The following is an 8642-nucleotide window of genomic DNA, read 5'->3' as shown; positions in this document are numbered from 1 at the left end:
AAAAATTATGTACAATGAGTGCTCAACCCTTCTTTTAACCTAAGGTATTTTAAGGTGAGGTTGTGTACGTGTAGGGAGAGTCACAGGCGCCAATTTGCGCTTCAATTGTTTGTTATTCATATTTATATTATATAATATTCAGTCATATATCAGTTATATGTAGAGCATGTACATTACATTTCAAGCACTTACATATAGTAAACCGATTGGTAAATAGCATATTTATAACTAGAATCCATCAGTGTACATTTATCCTCTCTTTTTCTGTTCTGATGACACCTCAATTTTTGAAATATTGAAGAATTTTTTATCTATTGATGTTTGAGACTCGTTATTTTCATTCTTGTATTGTTTTCTGTGATTTTTTAATTGTTGTGTATTAGTAAAATGACATAAAAACGTTGTGCTGAGCTTTTTGAGTCTTTTATTTACTTTATGATTTTTTTTTTTAACTATATACTAATTCCAATTATAATTTCAAAATAATCACATTGTAATTTGTAATTGTAATTGGTTTGACATAACTAGTAATTTCCATTGAGGACCACATTTAGAATAGTCAATAAAGTAATTATAATAACCAATACAATTACTTGTAACAGTAATTTAATTTCTGCATTTTTAAATAACTATAATTGTAATTGAAACGACGTATTGCCCAACAATAAAACTTTAAGCTATTTTTTAAATATTTATCTAATAATTTTCTTATCTAGTGATGTACTGATTCTTATACTTATTTTTATAATTATCATAGTTATAGCTCGAGTTATAATATCAGTTGTCGCTGTTCCTTAAAAAAAAAAAAAAAAGAGGATAGGTTATTTATTTTTGTTTTAACGTTATTAAAATGTCTTTAAAACTTTCTTTAGTTTATCGATAAAAAAGGTAGTAAATTTATATTAGTCCAAAGCATGGCTAAACACTGTCGTGATTCACAACTTACCATCTTGATGAAATGTAAAAGTGTCTAGTAAAACTGATGTGGTTCTAAAATTGTATTTAAGTGTATTGTATAAAGTGGAGAAACGTTGGAATTATAAAGCAATATAATTTTTTTTTAGACAAAAATTGGATAATATTTATTTTATTTAAACAATAAAATAATAAAAATATCAGTTTTTGACCACAGACTGAAAGCAGAGCTAGACAATGTTTTATTTCAATTTCAATTACATACCAATAACCGTAATATGAAATTTTAGTGATGCAATTACGGTTACTATTTCAGCCAAAGTAATTGCAATTACTTTAAAAAGTAATTTGTAACATTTTGCCTTCTCACCACAGATATAGTAGTAAGAAACATTCGAAAATTGATTAAAAGCACTGTAATATGAAATAGGAAAAATCAAATTACAATAAAGCGTTAATTTAATTGTTAATTTCAACTCCCTATTCAATTTTATTAAATTGAAGTATATTAATTTAATTGCTATTGTGGCCCATAACTGTAATTACTATTCGAACCAATGTAATTGCTATTACTAATTATAATCAAATATAATTTGAATTAATTTTAGTCCAACATCGATTAAATCGGCAGATTCTTCAAAACTACTACTAAGCTGCTTAGATAAATAGATAACCTAAATCAGACCTGTTGATATTTCTAATTAACAAATGTAGGAGGCCGTTGATCATATTATCGCAGAGACGAGGCGGGGTTATAATCTGGAATCAATTATCGAAAGATGGCTACAATAAATATAATGCTCGAGAGGGCTGTGTTTGTTGAACGAGATAATTTATAGGTCGTGTCTCAGCTGTTAATTCATTAAAACTAGAACCGCCTCGAGGGTCAAGGAGGGGGATCAGATCCCAGGGAGGGCAATTAGGAGGATGAGGAGGGAGTCCTTCGTGAGCTCGAGTGAACTGGATCATTCCCTCTCGGCTCCGCTATTAGTTCCACAACTTTATGGCCTCCTTTTATTATTTTTTTTTCTAGAAAATAATAGTCAATTGTTATAGGGTAATCTCATGTCGTGATGTCTTGTAGAAATTCCTATAATAAAGTGTGTAGTTACTGTCGTTACTTAATTTTCGAAGAATTTTCACGGGAGAATGGTTTTTACCAATTAAAATTATTTAGTATTGGTGATATCATGCCCATGGCGTTACCTAAAGTCAATTTAGTCAACTTCAAAATTTAACTTGGATGTAAAAACTGGTAGCTTTTTTTTTACCTTGATATTAATTAAGCCATAATCAATTGCCCTTTTTTAATTTTTTTTATTTATTTAATACCAGATCGGTGGCCCTTACATAATGTAAGAGGTTCATTTTTTTTTTTTTTAAACATTTGATTATGGTTGGGAGGTACAGTCTCATACAAAAGACACCCATAACTATATACATTGATATAAATAGAACTAAAAAACAGATAAAATAATTAGATTAAACTAATAATACTTAATAAAAGATAAAAGTAAAGTTAATAACAAAAACAATGACATTTATGGATTTAACAATATAAATAATTGACTTCTAATAGAAAAAAAAATGAAAGTGAATTTAAGAAAAAAAATATTAAGATAAAATAAAATTTTAGAGTGGCAATAACAGTACTGATAAATATAGAATTTATAACAGGATGTCCTGCAGCAGCCTGTGCTTCAGTCTTCGGGTTGTGGTTGGGTTTCCCAAGTTGTAAGTCACTGCTCCTATGACTATCGGTAACTGGGTGTGTAACTTTATGAACCATTTTTTTATGTATTTCTCAATCGTCTTTATCTGTAATTACCGATACAATTGACTGTTTCTTAAAAATCAAGAAACATCCACTGCAACTTTTATGACTTTATTTTGAAAAAATTGTAATTTAACTGTACCTTTGTAAAACTTAAATCCTTCCTTGTCCATCACCGGCAGGGATAGGAACGCCTTGTATTCGCAGCCATAATTGTAATCAAAACCATAATTTGTTTTGATTAAAGCTTATGTCTGTGGGTGCGTATGAATGTTTTTAAGATTTATTATATATTTTTTTTCAACTTTAACTGACAATGTTGATATGTTAACTTTCTGGGTTTTTTTCTATTATTAAATAATTATTTTTTTTAAATGTTAACAAATATTGTTTAATTGGCATCACTGGCTCATATGTCCATATCAGATGCTCAGTTTTTCTTCAGCATTAGTTTTTTATTCTTAATATAATATAAGGCAATCCAATGTGATTGTGATGCTTGCCTATGTATTCTGAATCAGTTTCGATCTTGGAAAAATTCACAATATTATTATATCTGTACTAAAATATATTAGTGAATATCATAGCAATAGTTTATGTTTAAGCTAATAACACACCATTACACTGTAATGGTTTAGATGTTCCTGACAGTAAGTATTCTTGGATTAGTTGAGTGTATCCAATTCGCAGACAAGTCTGTACTACTTTATGTCGTCTGCAGATTTGGTATGATGTCCCTCATAGATGTACTGTACTATTAATTTATTTTATGCTCTGTTGGTCTAAGTTGCCTGCCATTCATTTCATATTTGTATTGTCATCAGAGGATTAAAGATCGTTGTGGGGTAATAATTCGTTTAAAGGCGTCCAAAGAAGGTTAACCATCTTCCATACAAAGACAGAATTATTTTACAGTTATCCATCAAGGCCCTGTCTCATGATGAAGTTCAAACTAATAAATTTAGCGGTTGGTCATTGCAAGCTCACAGATTGTGGGAACTACAAATTTTATATTTTCTAATAAATAATTATTTAAGTTTGACCGCGTTATGTAATCTGGTTTTTGTATATAACTTTAAAACATTTTTTTTTAACACAATATGATTCAACCAATTGTATAATAGTGATTTTCTAATAACCCCCTAAAAATTAGTAATGACGATTGGTGCAATTATTGGCTCCGTTTTTTTTAAACCAGGGATTTTAAAGGAGTCCATCTGCGCCCTCTACACTCTACGAACTAAATGCTTTTAACACATTTAAAGATTAATGACTTTTTATTAACCTTAAAAAGTTGTCTGACTTCTTTCAATTTGCATCACAAAAGCCTAGAATTCGTAATGAAATTTGGAATATATAATTTTGCTAATGATTTTTACTTAATTTATTTTACCTTCTTTTTTTTAAATTAAAGTCCTGTAAAATATTTAAATAAAATTTCGAGGATTATTAGATAAAAAAAAAATTATAAAAATAAATATTTATAAAATTAAATTTATTAGATATCTTTGTGCGTGTGTTTACAATACCTATTTAATAACTAACTTTTGTCAATCTTGCCGAAATATTTAATTATATCCTTTTCTTTAAAAAACGAGAGAGTAACATCGGTACTCAATTCTATTCATATCCTATTTTCAGTTCGAATTTTAATAAACTTTATTATTTTTTAAAAAGTATTAACATAAGTTACAGTGAAACGGATTAAAAAGAGAAAAGAGAGAGTCACTTGAGGTGTCTTCCTAGGTGTTTTTTTACTTCAATTACCTCAAACGCTTAGAATCAGTAACAAATGAAAATTACCCAGAAGACCACTTAGCCAATTAGGAGAGAACACGATTAGCCACTCGATGACCCGAAGCTAGACCATCAAGAAGAAGTGTCCTCTGGGTCTCCGCAGATGTTACGCCACTCGGCTCTCCAAACTCTCCACCAACGGCACCTCTACTAACTGCTTCCCAACTCTGCTAATTAATGCCCTGTAGGGGAGCTCGCCCGTGGAGGACATCCTAGCCTGCAGGAAACTCTCAGGCCACTTTTTTACACCTAATTGTCATGGTACTACAGGGCACTTGCTGTCTCCTAAAGGAGAAATGTCCTTAATGCGAATCCTTAATGTCGACTGAGTGCGGTATACAAAAGGCTAAAAAAATCGGAATGGGGGTTCTAGTCGTTTGGGGAAACAACTGGTCTTTTTTTAGCAACTTACAACTGTTTTCTTATTTGCTTATTACATATAAAAATCATTTTTCACCTTTATTTGCTCTTTCTAAAAACTCAGTATTCATTTTATCATTATACTTTTAATAAAGTATCAAGCGGAATTTGTCATTATTATTGTTCTCTAAAAAGTATTGAGCTTAATTTCTAAAGAAACAATAATAATTATATAATTATTATTATGAAGTAATATTTGGAAGCTAAAGTAAAATAAATAATATTGCGAAATTAATTCATTCCAAAGTGGGCTTCTTCATGGCTACAATGAAATATATTCTACAAATAAGAATTATGTAAATGGATATAATGGTAGCATAATAATGATATGAAAAGTAAAAGACGCCAAAGATTACAGTAAAAAATATTTGTTATTATCCTGGATACGAATTAAATTAATAAAATTAAAATAACATCATACATATAAATATATAATAAAAAGTTAAATAAGGCCAAAAAAAAAGTACAATAAAAACAAAACTGGTGTCTTATCTTCACATATTTACTTCCCTTTGTTGTTAGGTAATTATGTTGGACGAAGAGTATGGTAAATATAAAAAGAAAAAAAAAAGACGACAAATAGTAACTACAGTTAGTAATGTTTACTTACTTTATTGTGTTAATCACACATTTGACTATATTTCTTCATTGTATAAAGATAAATAAAGCTAAATTTTAAATGTCCACGTCTAATGATTCAGATTTAAATTCTAGATTTCTTTTATAATGCAGTTATTTCTTTTTAAATAAGTAGTTCAAGATACAAAGCAAAAAAGGGAAAAAATAACCGGAAAAATCGGATTTTCTGATATATCGTCTGAGTTTTGTTTTGCATTTAAAATCTGAATTTTCGATCTCAGCAGACGACCTATTTATATTGGGTATCTTGAAAACCTTCACGCAAAAAAACATCATAACGATTTTAAAAATAAAGTAAATTTATTAAAACGTGTGTTTTTATAGGAATTTGTACATTTAATAGTTTAGACGTCGGTATATCAAATAAATCTAAGATATTTCTCTTAAAATGTCTCATTTCCGTCAAATTTAGCACAATTTGAAAATCTTGAGTAAATATTTTTTAAGCTTCTCTGGCGTGAAAAAAATACCAGATATCAATCAAATTTCACTAACTTAATTGACAATCAAATTTTAATAATCTCCTATTGTATGTACTTAAAAAAATGTATTAACTATATTTTAAAAATTTTTTGACATTTTGCTATATTAGTCACAAATGTGTCAAACATCTTGAGAAGTTTTTTGATTCCTTAAGAACTTATTGGACAACAACAAGGTATAAAGCAAAACTACTAAATTATTTCTATTTATTAATTTTTTTTTTCGTTTCTTAGGCTTTATCGCATTAAACCATGCATATTTCTTCTTTAAATCAGGAGCTTTAGGATGGCAGACGTTTCAAAAGTCTATCGTTCTAGGGGCGGTGCCGGTTCGGATCCAGTCTGTGGGCGTTGACTTTTTTCATTTAGTGACGGTCCCACAAAACGAGAAACTTGACCCCCTACCATGATTAGACTAGGTTGGTCACCTGTAGATAACTAGACAAACATCACCTTCGCTGTGGACTGCCAAGATATTTGTAAGTTAATTTGATTGCCGTACATAAAATAGGAACCCAATTAGAAATCATCATGAAAAGGCAGATGCTAAATAAAAACCACTTGTGACCACCTAACGCTAAGCTAGTTATTAATCACTATTTAAAAACGTATAGACGTGTCAATTCATAACATTCAGAAAATGTAATGACACAATTTTAGACCTCAAACACTTAAATGGCTTTCCCAGCCCATCAAGTCCGGAGATGAATTATTGATGTTCCGGAGAGTAATGAGCCGAAAGCCTAAGCTCGCTCATTTCTGTGCAAACGGTCGAAGCGAGGATAAAGTATAAACAAACTATCACAATACGATGAGGGCGGTCGTTACGAGGCGATGGTCCAGAAGATAGCGCTAACCAATTCGCGAATTTAGCGGTTCTCACGCACCTCATCGCAAGACTAAATAGTCCGAGAGCGGCGAGATGAAAGTACCCCTTCCAGTACGACTGTAACATGCGCTTTCTCCAGATCTGCAATAATACTGGAATCGCGGATTAAATTAAGGCACACTTTTGAGAGATCGTCGTTTCCAAATGTGCATTATCATTGATCATCATTTGGCAAATGCAGTCCTGGAAAAATGAATTGGTATTTAATGTCGGCGTTGCATGTTCCACTTTTTATTTTTTTTTTTATCTAAAACCTACTCGATGAAAGAAGTATATTACTTCAAGCCGGTATTTCTGTCACTCGTAAATTTTTCACGAAAGAACTGGCCCAATTAAAAGACTGGTGTAACATGCAATCGTTATGATAGAAAATATCAACTTACACATCCAACCATATGCAATCTATAATCGAATTCATGACTAGCTCTACAAGGCCATGCAAAAGACATGCTTGGACAAAGCATGGTCACAACTCATAAGCCAGTAAACACGCCGAAAGAAGGTTATGAGAGATCTTGTTTTGCAATGTTTATAAAACATAATCCAGCTATTCTTTACACAATGCATTTCCCTTCACTTACTTTTATTAATTGATTTTGGGATTTTCAGCAAAAACGAGATATTTCAACTAGTGATAATCAGAGCTCATATACTTGTTAAGGTATATTTTAATAACTATAAAATATAATATATATCATATAACAATAATAATGTACGACCCATGAAGTTAGGTTTGGTACTTCGTAAGGAAGCACTGTTTTTAGAACAACGGTTATACAAGGAGGTGATTTATTCATGATCACGCTCAACTGCCAGATTTTTTCCCAATCAAGGGTAAGTACGCTTTATGAGGCTGAGTGGACCTATGGAGACCTCCATAACCCACAGGGTTGACTCACGGCTACAGTGTAATGAAATAACATAACTATCTACCCAGCCGGATTCGAACCCGGGGTCGGAGTTAGTAGCATTGTGCCTTACCACAGTGCCACCGTGCTCCCTAATATATATCATATATTTATTATAAGTCTGAGTCTTAGAAAAACAACCAATTTCCAAATTACTGGTCCTAAGGAAAATGAATAATAAAAACAAGATGTTTACACCCACACATCGGTTTTTAGAAACCATTATGATAGGACAGCTGAAGGAGAGTCTTTGACAGACAACGATGATACATAATAACGCAGATACCTTTAATACGTTTAAGCCACAGAATTAATGGCATGATATATCCTGTCCTGGGAGAACAAGAATAAGAGAATGAACACTAATGAAGAAAAAAAATCCATGAACACTAGTGAATAAAGGATAGGTTCTTTAATCAGCATTATGTTCATACATGAATTATTTTATATACAATAAATGGATATAAAGGATGCCTATGCATATAAAATTATCAGTGTGGAAATATCTAATATCATTATAAAATTACTGAATTCCATCTAATCACTGAGCTGACTCAATTTAGATTTATTTATTATAAGTCGTATAGTAGATAAAAGCTATATCAACTATAATGTTTCAAGAATAAATTTAAACATTGTTTAACTTCTTCAATTATTTAATATAATGGACGTTTCGAGCTTACTATAGCTTATTCTAAAAAATACAATAAGTTGTAATTTACATATATCTATATATAGTTGATCGTAAAATTTAAATGTAAGAAGATGGTCAGGGTTACAGGTTGCGGTAAATATATATATATATATATATATATAAG

Source organism: Halyomorpha halys, unplaced genomic scaffold (genome assembly GCF_000696795.3).
Source record: "Halyomorpha halys isolate HHAL.00 unplaced genomic scaffold, Hhal_1.1 Scaffold151.1, whole genome shotgun sequence".
Taxonomy (NCBI): Eukaryota; Metazoa; Arthropoda; class Insecta; order Hemiptera; family Pentatomidae; genus Halyomorpha; species Halyomorpha halys.
Note: the sequence above shows the minus strand (reverse complement) of the source record.